Here is a 16899-nt window from a genome sequence, read left to right on the forward strand (position 1 = left end):
AGAAAGTGTTGAGAAATATCTGTATGAATGCTTAGAGAAGACAAACTGATATCATTTGCTCTCATCACTGTCATTGGTGTTAATAATGGTTTCTATTCAAAGTGATGACAGATTGTACGAGGAACTATAACCCTTGAACTTTCCTTCCTTTTCATGGAATTGTTTCTTTTATCCTTAGCAGGCACAGAGATGGTGCTGAGATGTGAGCTTTTTACATAGTCAAAAGATAAAATTTAATTGTACCAAATATATCCTATTATTTTGTCGTATTTCATTGCATAATTCACTTCCTTTCACTTAATTTATATTTTGAACATATAATAAATCCTCCAATGTACGACAGACAAGACCACAGCAGTTTTAAAATCTCAAGACATATTATTTTCATAACTCCACAATTTATTTTGGTGAATGATTGGGTACAAAATAAATTATATTATGGTAATTAAACAGTAATTTGGCAATTTAAATTACTTGTTTTATTTTGGCTCTTAGTTTTCTCTGTTAGCACATTGATTAATATAGTTGTGTAAAACTGCTTTGTGCACTGCTAAACATCGTCATTAAATCGTTTACTTTAAATGAGTAACAACTGTGTAAAAATTAAAATCCTTCCTCTGGTCCAGAAGCTGGAATCATTGATTGCTTCTATCTGTGAAGTATGATTTCAGTTTGATTGATAACCTCTCTCTAGAACAGAATCATTGAATATTAAAATATTTATTGCTACACTAGCTCCAAGACTTCAATAGTCTTTTTTAAACAAAGCTGGTACAAATAGCCTGTTGGCACAGCAGGATGGGTGGGTGCACAGGCTGTACCACTGATTTCATGACATAGTGAGCATACATTCCCTGCAGATCTATGAAAGAGTAGCATCAAGTAAAGATGAAATCATTTCCCCTCAATTGAAGGAGATGACAACCTGCAGAAGGTGCTAGCAACCTGCACTGTTCTCAACTACAATCAGCATTTTGTTATGAGGCACTAGCAAGAACATTTTATACCTCTCAGACTGAAAAATCAAAACAGCATGAAAAATATTTTCAAAAAGACAGGAAAGTACATTTTGCACGAAGAAGTTACTACTGTGGTTTGTAATTTACATCAGATGCAGATACATTACATGTTTCTGTTAAATGTTATACATTCTTTATTTTAAATGTTGAATCAGTGACAATTTTTCTCTCTCCCATTCCACTTTCTATTCTACATAATTGCCCTCCTCCTTTCCTCATTTGTTGGGCAGACTTTCACACATAAGGTCACTCTGTAGGATGGAAGAAAATAGACATTGTAATAAATGGAAGGGTTGAGAGTCACAGTACACAGATTGAAAGGTATGTGACAAAGCTGAAACAAGGAGAAACTTTAACATGCAGTCTATGTAGACAACAATCTGAAATGCATTGCAAGGGGGTGTTGTGGTGTTCTCCATTTAGTACAAATATTCAATGAAAGTCTGAGCAACTCCAAGAGACACTTTAACACTTCGTGAGCTCGCAGCATGTAAGGTGTCTGTACAAGTTAAACACTATAGGTTCGTTAAATGTTTACTAATAGCGGCTGGATTCTTTCTAGGCCTCAAGGCACCAGAGGCATGGGAACAAAAGACTAAAGAGTTTATCAGTCTCTGCGTGTCTCTCAATGCTTGCGCAATTCCTAAAGAAACCATGCTGAGTCAGCGGCATGAGAACAAAAGACCAAGTAGTTTGTCTCTGTGTGTCTTGCTATACTTGTGGATTGAGTCCCTATTTATTGAGGCACCTTTTGCTTCGTTCCTGGAACTTCACTTAGACCAAGGAATTATGATCATCTGTGTCTAGGATGGACCGAAGGTGATTTCATGAGTCAGAATTCGGAGATTTCCCCTGACAACAGTGACAATCCAGTCCTCCCAAGACAGCAACAAACAATAAAGTGAAGACGACGAATTGTGAACCCTAAACAAGATCTGCAGATGCTGGAAATCTGAGCTGAACATTAACCCTGAAATCTTTGTAACTTACTATGTGATACTTAGTGTGGTTTATTTGTGTTTTATAATAAATTGGGCTTAAGTTATTGTATTGTGCATTTGTACTTTTTACCACATCTCCTAGACACTGGAATTGGCTTGGGTCTTTTGGGTCTGAAAAACTCAGTCCATTACAAATGGAGGAGGAAGCAGATTCAAGTGGACAATTCAAAAAGGAAATAGCAAAGTAACTAAAGGGCAAAATATACTTGGCTAAGAAACGAGAGAGGGAGAATTAGATTTACAAACTTGCTACTCCTTTAAACAGAACCACATTCTCCTCTGAAGAATTGTTTCTAGTCTGCTTCTTGGATTAACATTGAACAGTCCAAGCCAAAGCTGTGCAACAAGTATCTGTGCTATAAATTTCATAGATAAAAATAAACTAATCAATAAGCTCCAAGGCCTTGTCCTCAATACCTCCTTGTGCAATTGGATCCTGAATTTCCTCATTTACAGACCACAGTCAGTTCAGATTGGCAGCAAAATCTCTTCTACGGTCTCCATCAGCACAGGTGCACCACAGGCTGTGTGCTCAGCCCCCTGCTGGACTCGCTTTACACCTATGACTCTGTGGCTAAGCACAGCCCCAACGTCATATTCAAGTTTGCTGATGACACCATTGTCGTGGGCCCAATCAAAGGTGGCGATGCATCAGCATACTGGAGGGAGACTGAAAATTTGGCGGAGCCGTGGCATAACAACAACCTCTCACTCAATGTCAGCAAAACCAAGGAGAGGGAAACCAAAGGTCCATCAGCCAGTCCTTATCAATGGATCAGAGGTGGAGAGGGATCAAAATTTTAATTTCCTGGGTATTCCTATTTCAGAGGATCGGTCCTGGACCCAGTACACAAGTGCAATTATGAGGCAGCACCTCCACTACCTCAGGAGTCTGCGGAGATTTAGAACGACACCTCAAACTTTGACTAATTTCTATAGAGGTGTAGTGGAAAGTATGTTGACTGTTTGCTTCACATCCTGGTATGGAAACACCAATGCCATTGAATGGAAAATCCAACAAAAGGTGGTGGATTCAGCCCAGTTTACCCTTCCCAACCATTGAGTACCTTCTCATGAGACGCTATCATAGGAAAGTGGCATCCATCATCAGAAACACAAAATACTCTGCAGATGCTGGGGTCAAAGCAACATGCACAACACGCTGGAGGAACTCGGCAGGTCTGGCAGCATCCGTGGAAATGAACAGTCAACGTTTTGGGCTGAGACCCTTCGTCAGGACTGAAGAGGGAGAGGGAGGGGGACCTATAAAGAAGGTGGGGGGGGGAGGGTGGGAAGGAGAAGGCTGGTAGGTGCCAGGAGAAAAACCAGTTAGGGGAAAGATCAAGGGATGGGTGGGGGGGGGGAAGCAGGGAGGGGTCAGGCAGGAAAGGTGAAGAAGGAATGTAAGGGGAAAGCACTATGGGTAGTGGAAGGAGGTGGAACCATGACAGAGGTGATAGGCAGCTGGAGGAGGAGGCAGGGTGAAACTGGGATGGTGGAAGGGAGAGGGAGGGAATTATCAGAAGTTGGAGAATTCAATGTTCATACCAAGGGGCTGGAGGCTACCCAGACGGTAGATGAGGTGTTGCTCCTCCAACCTGAGTTTGGCCTCATCATGGCAGTAGAGGAGGCCATGTATGGATATATCTGAATGGGAAAGTGAAGCAGAGTTAAAGTGGGCGGCCACCGGGAGATCCTGTCTGTTGTGGCAGACGGAGCGGAGGTGCTCGACGAAGCGGTCCCCCAATCTGCATCGGGTCTCACCGATGTAGAGGAGGCTGCACTGGGAGCATCAGATGCAACAGATGACCCCAATAGACTCACAAGTAAAGTGTTTTCCCCACCTTCTTTATGGGGTTTCTTCTTCCCACTCTCCCCCCACCTTCTTTATAGGACCCCTACCTCCTCCCTCTTCAGTCCTGACAAAGGGTCTCGGCCCGAAACGTTGACTGTTCGTTTCCACAGATGCTGCCCGACCTGCTGAGTTCCTCCAGTGTGTTGTGCGTGATCCATCATCAGAGATCCCCACTACCCAGGTCATGCTCTCTTTCTCACGGATGCCATCAGCTAGAATGTAAAAGAGCTTCAGGACTTGCACCATCAGGTTCGAGAACACTTACTACCCCTCAACCATCAGCCTCTTGAATAAAAGGAGATAACTACACTTACTTGCCCTATCAATGAAATGTTCCTACAACCAATGATCTCACTTTAAGGACTCTTTATCTCATTATCTCTTGTTCTCCTTATTTATTGCTATTTATTTATATTTGCATTTTGCATAGTTTGTTGTCTTCTGCACTCTGGATGATCTTTTGTTGACCCTATTATAGTTATTATTTTATGGATTTGCTGAGTATGCCCACAGGAAAATGAATCTCAGGGTTGTATACGTAACATAAATGTATTTTGATAATAAAATTTACTTTCAACTTTGAACTTTTGAAAAGTCAAAATATTGATGAAAGTTAATTCTTAATTTTTTGGTATAAGTAATATAACTACCAATAGTGTAACATGTTAAATGTATTTTTCCCATTGCAACTGTCCGATAAATCTGGTCAGATACACATATTCTTTTATGTGTTGTGAATTTCCAAAAGCATAGATTTGTCTGGAAAAAAAATAACATGAAGGAGCCTTTCAATCAATACCAGAATCCCTTAGATTCAGGTAACAGCTGAATATTCTCTCTAACTTTGCATTTTGTACTTCTGGCTAGAGCCCACCAGGGAAAGGACTTGTTTTCACTCCAGGCCTCATCAATACCTAAATCCTGGTGAACAAGTGACACTGAGAAGCTGTAATCAATAGCTCCCTGTGCGTTTTTTCTTCTGGTCAAATGGTTCAGCACTACTGACAGCCCTGACACTTAGAACATGATGCTAAATCTTTATCAACAGCCATCTAGGTGACTGGCAAAACAAGACGCTGGCGGTCATTAATGCTTGTGGCAATCTGTGAATAAACTAACTCCCCAATAAAGCTCTTGTTTAAAAAAAGGTAAAGGAAAACTCTCTGTACTATGTATTGATTGTCTTTGAACTGCATTTAGTAAATCCTGTCAGTAGACTGACTGGTGCAGTGTTCACCAGTGATGTCAAGCTCATTACTAGTTTTCGGCTTTAGACAGTGACCATCGCACTATGGCCAAGAGGCAATAGAGCGACATAATTGTACATATTCATATATCTACCTGTATTTCCACTGCCAACCACCAGACTCACAATATAAATATATCCACTTTCTATTTGACTTTGTAAACAGAATTTTAAAAACATGATAATTTTAATACTTCTTTTTTGGTCTTATTTGTTCAAAAATGTCAGGACCAGAATCCGATTCTACCGCATCACTTTGAAATCAAATATGAGAACCTGGGGCAGCATGGTGGCGTAGTCATTAGTACAACGCTGTACAGCACCAGCGACGCGGGTTCAATTCCTGCTGCTGCTTGTGCAAGACGTCTGTATGTTCTTCCCATAACTGTGCAGGCTTCCTCAGGGTGCTCCAGTTCCCTCCCATGTTCAAAGATGTAGCAGTTGGTAGGTTAAGTGGTTACAGTCGGCCCTCTTTATCCGCGAGGGATTGGTCCTGGGATGCCTTGTAGATACCAAAAAATGCGGATGCTCAAGTCCCTTATTCAACCTGTCTCAGTGCAGTGGACTTTAGGACCCAGCGGATCCCCAGACCTGGGTTAACCTGTCTCAGTGTGGTGGACATTAGGACCCGGCGGTCCAGCTCTGAATCCACAGTGTTTCCATTCACGAAAAATAATCACGATCACGATTGAAAATAAAGTGGAAATAATAAAGCAATCGGAAAGAGGTGAAACACTATAGGGCATTGGAAAAGCGTTAGGCTACAGTCGGTCAACGATCGGAGCAATTTTGAAGGATAAAGTGAGAAAGGCCCTGCCCCAATGAAAGCTACAATTATTACTAAGCAACGCAGTGGTTTAATTATTGGGTTTTGGGTTTTTGATCCTCCACATCAACCTGGCACAGATGGAGAGCATGCTCGGAAGTGGTTTGTCACTGGATCAAACTCGGGAATTTCCCGCGCCCGGCACTGAAACATACGTTCTTAAGTGTTTTATATGCATAGAAAGGTAAAATATATACTACATACTAAGACAAATGTTTGACTAACTGATGCTAAATAATACCGGATGTACCTGTTCCGACTTACATAGTAAGAGAACTTCCGATTTTTTCTCAATCCCGATCCACGGTAACCTACGCACATCCTCCCGTATACTTTAAATCATCTCTAGATTAATTATAATACCTAATACAATGTAAATACTATGTGAACTAGTTGTTTTACTGCATTGTTTACGGAATAATGACAAGAAAAAAGTCTGTACATGCTCGAACAACAAGTGCTGGAAGATTACTTCTGGGTTTTCTCCATTTGCGTTTGGTTGAATTCGCATATGCGGAACTCGCGGATAAGGAGGGCCAACTGTATTGTAAATTGTCCCATGATTAGGCTAGGGTTAAATTGGTGGACTGCTGGGTGGTGCAGCTTGAAGGGCTGGAAGGCCTACACCACACTCTATGTCAATAAACAACTGGCTTAAAATAAGCCAATCATAAATAGAGTGTGGGAAATTTGGAGAGCCACGGACCTCTGCAACCCAGAAGGTCAAGGTTCACAAGCACTACCCTCAAAGTCCCTCTAAGTCAGGGGGTCCCAAACTGGGGTCCATGGACCCCTCAGTTAACAATAAGGGTCCATGACTTAAGAAAAGATTGGGAACGCATGCTGTAAGTCATGCATTGTCCTGACTCAGAAAGTTATTGCTATTCCTTTAATGCTGTTGGGTCAAAATACAGGAACTTCCTCCTTAACAGGACTGTGGGAGTACCATCATCAAAAAGGCAGCAGTTGTTCAAAAACATAATCCAACGTAACTCCATAATCAACTAGGGATGGGCATTAAATGCCAGCAACGCATCTTTGCAATGCACAGTCAGTATTTCCCTGCTAAAGGTCCAGTGTCTACCTGACTCAATCAACTTCAACAAGCATTGTTTTGTCTCAGGACAGTGTCTGACCTCCACTTCATCTGCTTTGATGTTGGCCAATTAATCAGCTACTGTAGATGTCTAGATGTAAGCTCCCAGAAAGCAGCTCTCTCAGACCTCAAAAGGATAGCACATTCCAATCTGCTGTGTATGTTTACTGGGGTGTTTTATAATGAAGCTTCATTGTTTTAAGCAATCTAAATAGATGCTTCACTTCACTTCTAATCCACAGTCCCAGCATGTGGCTGTCCTGTGAATCTAACCCCTGGTGAGCAAACCATAAGACATTTTTGTGCAGGCTTATGACTTTCAGTAAAGCTAACATCTGAGAAAGAAGGAGAACACAACAGTATTTATTTCTGATTACCCATTCTTGGTCATGAGAAAACAACAGTTCATATTCTTTATCTGAAGCAACATCCCATCTGAAATTACGTCACAGTTGGATAAACTTCGTAAGCGGCTCCTGCAGCTAAACTGGAAGTCACAAAATCATTACCAGACTCGTAACTAATCAGAAGATCAAATTTTATCTGTAAGGCAGCCACCAACAGTAGTTATGCAAAGCTGGAATCAAGATCCTCTCACTGTACTGCAAACTTCAGCCCAACATTTCAACAGTCTTTAGAAACACTATGCATGTACTACATTAAAGTTCAAAGTAAATCTATTATCAAAGTACATACACGCCCTGCCGAAGGGTTTCGGCCTGAATCGTCGACTGTACTCTTTTCCTAGATGCTGCCTGGCCTACTGAATTCCTCCAGTATTTTGTGTGTGTTGCTTGGATTTCCAGCATCTGCAGATTTTCTCACGTATATTTTACCATATGCTATCCTGAGATTCATTTTTTCACAGGCATTCACAGTAAAACAAAGAAATACAATAGAATCACTGAAAAACGCAAAGACTGATTGTAACCAATGTGTAAAAGAAGTCAAATTTTGCAAATAAAAAAACCAAATACTACTAATAATAAATTAATAAGTAAATAAAGAATACTGAGAATATGAGTTGTTGAGTCCATAGGTTGTGGAATTAGTTCAGTATTGAGGCAAGTGAAGTTATCCACACTGGTTCAAGAACCTGATGGTTGAATGGTAATAGCTGTTCCTGAACCTGGTGGTGTTGGACCCAAGGCTCCTGTACCTCCTTTCCAATGGCAGCAGTGAGAAGAGAGCATGGCCTGGATGGTGGGGGCCCTTGATGATAGCTACTGCATTCTTGTGGCAGTGCTCCTTGCGCTCAATGGTGCGACATGTCCTCTTGTGTAGTCAGTACTGGCAACTCTTTACAATGATTCAATAATATCAATACAGCTCAGTGTCTGTGTGCTTTTTGGGGGAGGTTGGAAACCGGGCTTATATAAATTGAGCTATCCGTTCTTAAAGTGGAGGTGCTGTCCAGCTGGGCTGCACAGGAGGCTTCTTGTAACAGACACGGATGTGGAAGGGTTGGAAGCTCTATTTTGACAGTAAAATGTTGGAGGAGAAATCATTTGCTATGGGTAAGACAAAGGGCATGAGTTTCCATGGGTAACACAAAAGCCAAAATATTTTCTGTGCCATCATCAGCTATCAAGAGCCTTGCTTTTTGTCTCTTAACATATCCGAACACCTCCAGTGTCACTGTTCCCAAAACCTCCTTCCTCAATCTCGTCTCTCGTAGCAGTTGCACCACAATCCACACCACCTTCCACTCACATACTGCCCCACCCACTCTCATTTACTGTTTGAACCTTCATTTCCAGCTAACATCTTACTCTCTAAATGTAACAATTTGATTAAGATTTGCATGTTTCAAGGACCTCCCAAAAAGTGCTTATCATACTCCATTTTCACAGGAGTAGGATGTATATAAATACAAACGGGAATCCAAGAGTACGTCTTCTCCCCTGAGCAGATCATCATGGTCAAGTACAGCCATGGACATGGTGAATGACACCACTGGACTGAACATTGCAGGCAGTGCCTTCATACCTCATCTTTCCTCATTGATTCTACAAGATAACCTACATCTGCTTTCATCAGTCACTTCTCCTTCAACTCTCTTCCAGTCCCTTTTGATTAGGCGTTGTTGTGGGATTCTGCAGATGCTGGAAATCCTGAGCAACACGCACAAAAGGCTGGAAGGATATAGGCAGCACCTGTGGAGGGAATAATCAGTTGACATTTTGGGCTGAGACCCTTCATTAGGAGCCTATATAGAATCCACACCAAGACCAGCAGACTCAAAAACAGTTACTTCTCCGAGCAATATGGCCGATCAAAACCTCCAACCACCAATCACCCCTCCACATCTCCCACCAACACTCTGTTATCATTTCCTGTCAGAGTCACCTTATGTGCAGACTCTTATGCCTAGCACCACTTAAAGGGACCTACAATCAATCTATGAATATAAGCTATCTTATGCATTTTTATTTATTGTGTTTATTTATTATTGTTCTTTATTTTATTGTGTTTTTTGGGCTGGAGCAGAACTGGAGTAATAATTACTTCACAAACAAGAGAAAATCTGCAGATGCTGTAAATCCAAGCAGCACACAATGGGCCAGACAGCATCTCTGGGAAAAGTACAGACGATGTTTCGGGCTGAGACCCTTCAGCAAGACTGGAGAAAAAATTGAAGGAGTTTCCCTCTCCCTTCCCCCACCTTTCAAATCTACTTCCCCCAGTCCTGTCAAAGGGTCTTGGCCCTAAATGTTGACTGTATTTTTTTCCATAGATGTTGCCTGGCCTGCTGAGTTCCTCCAGCATTTTGTGTGTAATGATATTTTGTTCTCTGTTACACTTGTGAACTGGACATAACATTGAACAGTCATGAATCTTGAAATCTTGATTTTTCCTACACTGATCACTTCAAAAGTATTTTATTCAGTAAAGTGCTCAAGCCAATTCAAGATCCTGAGGGTATTAAAAAGCAACAATTCTTGCAATTTTGCTTGGCACAAGACAAAGTAAATACGAGTAATGGCACACAGCTTATTGTTCTCTTACCCTGTTTTACTCTGTCCATCAGGCATAGAAAATTCTGTCATCTTTCTAATACACACCACAGTAGCCTGGCGGTTAGTGGAATGCTATTACAGCTCAGGGCGTTGTGGAGTTCAGAGTTCAATTGCGGCAGTCACATGGACAAAAAACTGTCGCATAAAATTTAAGGATAACTATGCCCTTCAGTGTCATAATCCATGTTGTCCACATTTGTTTTGAGGCTCAAGTTGTGATTTTGATAGGAAATGTAGCCTGGCCATAAATTCTTTAAAGAAAAGAAGGAAGTTCATATTGAGAAAGTAGGTGCCCTGCCAAAACATCAACAGTGGGTATAGCCTCCCGCATAGTACTTTTCACCTCCCTCTCCTATCTACTTCTAAACACCTCTTTTGATTCTCTTCTCTTCCCCACTCCATTTTCCAGATTCAAAGACAAATCTGGCAGACTCCCAGCAAATGCAGTAAAATTGTTTTAAAACCAGCCAAAAGTAGCCCAGCAAAAATGTTGAATTAAAAACAATCCACAGAAGTCAGAATATTATGTACAAAGAGATCAAAAGTTGGACAGTAGACTATAAAATTAAAAAAATAATGATATTCTCTATCGTGCCTGAGCATATTTTTAAAGAAGTTCGAAAGATGCTTGTTGTAAGTACGTGGCATGGTTTGATGGATGACTGAGTTTATTTTATGGAAGTCAGGGCGAAGGCAGAACAAATGAACATTTTGAACCTTTAATAGCATTCTTTATTCTAATATTCTAGATTTCAATACTGGGGCCATTTTTTTTTGTTGTGGAATTTTCAGTATTTTGCCTAAAAGAACACGCTACACAAATTTCAAGGTCACTAATTTCAGTACTGCAGGCGTACATAGTAAGATAAATTCATACCAAAACCTCCTTACTTCAACCTCTCCTTATAAATAGTAATTATTATAGGTGATATCTTCTTTAAATTGTATGCAGTAATTTAAATGACCTTGAATTGATCAATCTTCCATTTCCTTACTTCCAGGAGCCATTATGATTCTTTTATGGTCCCCTGTACTGTTCTAATGAGCTTGTTAATTGAACTCCACATTTGCCCTTTGAGGACCACAGACCTTAAAATCAATCTGAAATATAGCGAAGTATTTGAAGTTTTCCTCTGTTAAGGTAAGTTGATCCACAATATCCTTCGCATAATGTGCAGCAAAGACATTGCACTCCTACTACTATTGACTCCTCTCCAGCCTTTCGATAAAGTTGGAAGGTTACAGTACAAATTAAGTGAAGCACACTAACTACAAAGGAGTATTTGTCAGATGTGTACTAAAAGGAATCTGGAAGAACCTTTGCTTTCTTATCAATGTGGCCTCTGACAAACACCTGATTAGAGAATAGAGATAAATTTGAGTTGAGAGTTAAGGGGCAAAAGTTTAGGGGTAACACAAGGAGGAACTTCTTTACTCAGAGAGTGGTAGCTGTGTGGAACGAACTTCCAGTGGAAGTGGTAGAGGCAGGTTCGATTTTGTCATTTAAAAAAAAAATTGGATAGGTATATGGACAGGAAAGGAACGGAGGATTATGGGCTGAGTGCAGGTAGGTGGGACTAGGTCAGAGTAAGCATTCGGCACGGACTAGAAGGGCCGAGATGGCTGTAATTGTTGTATGGTTATATGGTTATAAATTACATTTGTAACAGAGATATATTTTGACTTATTATTTTCTTCACTATAGAAGCATACATTCTTTTAAACAATATAATTGACAAACAGCAACAGCGGGCTGCAATCATCACGAGAGGTCATTCATTGGTGAGGCTGTACAAGGTTTAAAAAGAGCTCGGGGCCTTTAGGAGCTTTTCAGCAGGCTGCAGTCATCGTGATCTATTAGGCACTTGGCAGGGTCCAATAAAAGGAAGAGAGGTGTAAGTGGAGCAGCCGTTGTTGGGATGGACAGAGTTAAAGTGGTCAGGCTTTGGTCAACAGGCTTAGGCAAGAATAGGCGCAGGCTAGAATTTAAGCTTAAGGTAGGGGTATAACAAGTGGAGGAAGAATGATAATTCAGGCAGTGGATTGCTCTTCCTACGAGATGTGGGGTTTTCAAGGCAGCTAACAGTCTCCCTGATTACTACATCTGCAGGAAGCAACCCCAACTTCAGCTCCTGAATGACAAGGTCAAGGAGCTGGAGCTGCATGTACCCTGGACTATCCAGGAGGCTGAAAATCTCACAGATGATACTTTTACGGAGGTGATCACAACCAGAATGCAACACTAGATAGTAGATAGGTGACTACCGGGAGAAGTAAGGGCAGTAAGCAGTCAGTGCAGATTTGCCCTCAGCAACAAGTATATACCTTTACATACTGGTGGGGGGGGGGGGGGAAGGAAATGGCCTATCAGTGCACATCAGCAGCAGCCAGGCCAGTGAAACTGTGGCTCGCTCCAAGGCAAGTCAGGCAGAGGGCAGAGTGAAAGTGACAGGAGATTTGATAGTTAGGGGGATTGGACAGAAGATTCTCTGGCCACAGAAAAGAAACCAGTATGGTGTGTTGCCACCTAGGTGTTAGGGTCCGGGATTGTCTCGGTGCAGTTGCAGAAGATTCTCAGGAGGAAGTGTGATCAGCCGGAGGTTGTGGTGCACATTGGCACCAATGACATGGACAGAAATGGGGAAAGGTCCTACGCAGTGAGTATAGGGAGAACAGGGCCTCCAAAGCAGTCACCTCTGCATTATTCCCAGTACCACATGCTAGTCAGGGCAGCAATGAGATAACAGTACAGATGAATGAGGGGCTGAGGGAGTGGTACAGAGGACAGGGTTTCAGACTTCTGGATCATTGGAGTATCTTCTGAGGAAGTTATGCCTGTACAAAACAGGTCAGATTACACCTGAACCCACGGATGGCCAATATCCTTGTGGGCAAGTTTGCCAGAGCAGTTGGGGAGAGTTCAAATTAAGTAGTCAGAGGGATAGGAATGGGAGTGATGTGACTGAGGATTGGGCAATTGGTATAAAAGATACAGTGTGTAGTGAGACTGTGTGGAAGGACAGGGCAAAATTGCAGTCAGTGGGATGAGGTGAAGTGTATCATGGGGGCAAGATTGATAAGGGTGATGAATACAGGAGTGTAGGTATTGTATTTGAATGCACACAGTGTATGGAATAAGGCAGGTGATCTTGTAGCACAGCTAGAGAGTGGCAGGTATGTTGTTGTGGGCATCACTGAGTGGTGGCTGGATTGTTGGGAGCCTAGCATTCAAGGATACACCTTGTAGCAAAAGGATAGGCAAGCAGGGAAAGGGGGTGGGATGGCTCTGATGGCAAAATGAAATCAAATCCTTTGACAGGGGTGACATTAGATTGGAAGATGTAGAATTCTTGTGGGTAGAGTTAGGAAAATGCATGGATAGAAATATCCTGGCGTGACTTATATTCAGGCACCCAAACTGCAGCCAGGATAAGAACATACGAGATAGGAGTAGGAGTTGGCCACCAGGTCCGTTGAGCCTGCTCTGCTATTCAGTAAGATCACGGCTGATCTGACCATGGACTCATCTCCACCTACCTGCCTTTTCCCCATAAACCTTAATTCCCCTACTATACAAAAATCTATCCGACCTTGTCTTAAATATATTTACTGAGGTAGCCTCCACTGCTTCATTTGGCAGAGAATTCCACAGATTCACCACTCTTTGGGAACAGTAGTTCCTTCTCATCTCCGTTCTAAATTTGTGGAGTGAAGGGAATTACAGGGGCATGAGGGAGGAGCTGGCCAAAGTTGACTGGAATGGAACACTATCAGGGATAATGGCAGAACAGCAACGGCTGGACTTTCTGGGGGCAATTTGGAAGACGCAGAATAGATACATGCCAAAGATGAAGAGGTACTCTGAAGGGAGCCATGTCTGACAAGGGAAGTGAAAGATACAGTAAAAGTCAAGGAGAGGACATATAGTATAGCAATATTATATTAGTGTGATGCTGAGGATTGGGAAACTACAGTAGGCAACTAAAACAAACGTAAGGAGCAACTGGAAAAGGCTGCCGCTCAGGTCAGCGCCGGACCTGAAATGTCCTCTGCACAGCACCATCCAGAGACGGAGAAGCAGCTTCAGCGGCAGGTTGCTGTCAATGCAATGCTGCTCAGACAGGATGAAGAGATCATTACTCCCCAACGCCATTCGGCTCTACAATTCAACCACCAGGGGCAAGACATGTTAAGTGCCGGGGTTAGGACTGAGCTTAAGTTACCACTCAATGCACTTTAGTAAACTATTTAAGAACTTTTTAAAAGCTATTTATTAATGCTTTTTGGGAGGGTGATTTTAGATGCATAAATGCATTTTAGATGCATATTTATACTGAGTTAAATACTGTATGTAATTAGTTTTGCTACAATAAGTGTATGGCACACTGGAAAAATGTTGAATTTCCCCTTGGGGATGAATAAAGTATCTATCTAACTATCTATCATAAGGAGAGAAAAGATGAAATATGAAGCTGAGTTTGCAAATAATATAAAAGGGGATACCAAAAGTTTTCTCAGATATATAAAGAGTAAAAGAGAGGTGAGAGTGGATATTGAACCGCTGGAAAATGATCAGTAATGGGGGACAAAGAAGTGGCGGACAAACTAATAAGCATAAACACAAGAAAGACTGTAGATACTGGAAATCAAAAGCAATATACACAAAATGCTGGAGGAACTTATCAGGTCATGTAGCAACTACAGAAATGAATGAATTGTCAAAGTTTCAGGCCAAGACCCATTTTCAGGACAGAAAACAAAGGATGAAGATGCCAGAAGGAAGCTAGCTAGAAGGTGGTAGATGAAGCCAGGTGGGTGGGAACGGTAAAGGATTGGAGAAGGATGAATCTGTTAGAAGAGCAGAGTGCACCATAGGAGAAAGCGAAGGAGAAAGGAACCCAGTGGGATGTGTTAGGCAGGTGAGGAGGTAAAAGGCCAGAGTGGGGAATAAAAGTGGAGGAGAGGGGAAGGGGAAAAATTACCATAAGGAGAAATCAATAGTCATGTCATCAAGTTGGAGGCTACCCAGACGGAATATAAGATGTTGCTCCTCCACTGCTCTTATGCCAAGATGAGGCCATGGCTCGATATGTTGGAATGGGAATGGGAATCAGATTTAAAATGTTTGGCCACTGAGAAGTTCTGCTTTTGGTGGGTGTAGTGGAGATGTTGACGAAGCAGTCCCCCAAATTACAATGGGTCTCGCTACTGTAGAGGAGGCCGCATCGGTAGCACTGGACACAATGGACGGCCCCAGCAGATTCGCAGGTGAAGTGTTGCTTCACTTGTAAGGACTGTTTGGGGACCTGAATGGAGGTGATGGAGGAGGTGAATAGTCAGGTGTAGCACTTAGGCACCTTGTAGGGATAAGCACCGGATAGAGAGATGATTGGACAAGGGAATCGTGGAGGGAGCGATCTCTGCTGAAAGCAGTGGGGGAGGGGGAGGTTGGAGGTGAAGATGTTGCATAGATCTTCTCTGTGGAAGACACTAGCAGTATGCCAGGAATTTAAGAGTGGCAGGGGCAGAAGTGAATGTAATTGCTATCACTAAGGAGAAGATGCTTGGGAAGCTGGGAGTTCTGAAGGTAGATAAATCACCTGGACCAGATAGAATAAATTTCTGGGTTCTGAATTGATTGTGGAGGCATTGGTAATAATTTTTTAAGGATCACTAGATTCTGGAATGGTCCTGGAGGACAAGAAAATCACAAATGTCACACCACTCTTTAAAAAGGGAGGGAGGTAGAATAATAGAAATTATAGGCTAGTTAGCGGTTGGGAAGATGTTGGAGTCCATTATTAAGGATGTTTTGGGGTACTTGGAGGTGCATGATAAAACAGGCCAAAATTAGCATGGGATCCTTAAGGTGAAATCCTGCCTGATAAATCTCTTGGAATTATTTGAACGAATAACAGGTACAATAGACAGAGTCAGTGGATGTTATGTACTTGGATTTTCAGAAGGCCTTTGACAAGGTGCCGCACATGAGGCTGCTTAACATGATAGGAGCTCATGGTATTACAGCCAAGATACTATCATGGAAAGAAGACTGGTTGACTGGCAGGAGGCAAACAGTGGGAAGAAAAGGGGCCTATACTGGTAGGCTGCCAATGCCTAGTGGTTTAGACCATACCGCCATAAGACATAGGAGCAGAATTAGGCCATTCAACCCACTGAGTCTGCTCTGCCATTCCTCAGATCTCACTCAACCCCATTCACCCACCTTCTTGCCATATCCTTTGATGCCCTGGCTGATCAGGAAATGGTCAACTTCCGCTTTAAATATACAAATGGACAGCCTCCACCGCAGTCTGTGGCAGAGCATTCCACAGATTTACTACTCTCTGGCTAAAAAAATTCCTCCTTACCTCTGTTCTAACTAAAGGGTCGCTCCTCAATTTTGAGGCTGTGCCCTCTAGCTCTGGATATCTCCACCACTGGAAACATCCTCTCCAGGGTCGGTAATGGGATCATTTCTTTTCACATCATGTGCCTGTCATGGTCCGGATTGGTTCCCCTTTAGATTTAGTTAGGTTGCGATCCGGACCATTGACGCCTTGTTCCCTTTTAATTTCGTTTCACACGTCCCTTGAGCTTGGCAATCAAGGTAATCTACCCTCGACCTGAACCGGCAGCTTATAAACCGTTGGCTTTAGCCGTTTGGGGTGAGAGTGTTAATAAGCCTTCGCAAGTTGCCGCTGCTACGACAAGCCAGAGTGATCCAGCCCACATCGGAGTACCAGCCATTTGCCTTCTGTCGCCAGAGTGGGTCCGGGCAAGGTCAATCTACCAGGGGTGAGTGGAAGGCGGAGTCCTGACTCGACGTTTATGCC

General features: G+C 42.4%; 1 protein-coding gene across 5 annotated transcripts in view; it reads right to left on the minus strand.

The window, feature by feature from the left end:
* Positions 1-16899, minus strand: part of mgmt (O-6-methylguanine-DNA methyltransferase) — a 407371-nt gene that overhangs the window by 17122 nt on the left and 373350 nt on the right. The gene's annotated exons all lie outside the window — the stretch shown is intronic.

The sequence above is a fragment of the Hypanus sabinus genome, chromosome 22, assembly GCF_030144855.1.
Source record: "Hypanus sabinus isolate sHypSab1 chromosome 22, sHypSab1.hap1, whole genome shotgun sequence".
Classification (NCBI taxonomy): Eukaryota; Metazoa; Chordata; class Chondrichthyes; order Myliobatiformes; family Dasyatidae; genus Hypanus; species Hypanus sabinus.